We start from the raw sequence: 1,012 nt of genomic DNA, 5'->3' as shown, positions 1-1,012 counted from the left end.
GTGGTTGATCGTAGGTCAATTGAGGTTGATGAGGTGGATACGGAGGGTATCGATAGCGAAAAGGTTAGTTATTTCTTTGAAATTGGTTAACCCTAGGTTGTTGATTGAATTCGAGATTTGATTGACGAGCAGGGTATTGAACGTAACAGACTAAACCGTCAGGATTCTCGTACTCAACTTGATATTTTTAGTGGGTTGCGCGTTGGTACAGTTGGTACACGACTGAGCCTGATTAACCTGTTGCAATTGCATTTTCAATTCTCCGAGTTGTTTGGCAAGAGACTCCATCTTGTCTGTGAGGGATTTGATGGCCTCCGTTTAATTATTAAGTGCGTAGAGTGGAGCAGATGATGAAGTTGTTTCAACACTGTTCCAGTCATGATGATGTATAGTCATGTTTTCGAGCAACTCCCCTGCTTAGTCTGCGGTTTGGTTCAACAGATTTCCTTGAGCTGCTGCATCGATCATCGTCCTATGATTTACCGTAAGACCATTGTAGAAGGTACAGATCTGAGCTGAACGTTCTAGTTGGTGATTAGGGCATTTCTTCAATAAGGTTTTGAATCGCTCCCATGCGGTATAAAGAGATTCATCATAACTTTGTTTAAAGTTAATAATGTCATTCTTAAGCGTGGTTTGTTTAGAAGGAGGGAAATATTTGGTTAGGAATTTGGTTGCCATCTCCATCTATGACGTGATGGATTCTTTTTCTAATCCTTCAAACCATGTCCGTACATGATGGGTAACAGAATAGGGGAACAAGTATAGCCGGACTATATATATTGTCCTATCCCTGGCTGTTTGTAGGATGTAGAAAGAGATATGAATTTATTGAGGTGAGAAATTGGATCGACATTCGGTCTAGATCGGGTATGAGTCATACACTGAGTATGCCCTTTGTTTTTAATTTTTAGGTAGATATGCTAAGTTCCTAATTTAGTCTAAGGAAATCCTAATCTAAGGTAATCTAAAGTAATCTAAGGTAATCTAAAGTAATCTAAGGTAATCTAAC

General features: G+C 39.2%; 1 non-coding gene across 1 annotated transcript; it reads left to right on the top strand.

The window, feature by feature from the left end:
• Positions 1-526: 526 nt before the first annotated feature.
• LOC139845835 (small nucleolar RNA R71) lies at positions 527-633 on the top strand. The gene has a single exon (XR_011758591.1). It is a non-coding gene; the product is annotated as a small nucleolar RNA R71 (small nucleolar RNA).
• The last annotated feature ends 379 nt before the right edge of the window (positions 634-1,012 follow it).

Source organism: Rutidosis leptorrhynchoides, chromosome 4 (assembly GCF_046630445.1).
Source record: "Rutidosis leptorrhynchoides isolate AG116_Rl617_1_P2 chromosome 4, CSIRO_AGI_Rlap_v1, whole genome shotgun sequence".
Classification (NCBI taxonomy): Eukaryota; Viridiplantae; Streptophyta; class Magnoliopsida; order Asterales; family Asteraceae; genus Rutidosis; species Rutidosis leptorrhynchoides.
Note: the sequence above shows the minus strand (reverse complement) of the source record. Positions and strands in the feature narration are given on the sequence as shown.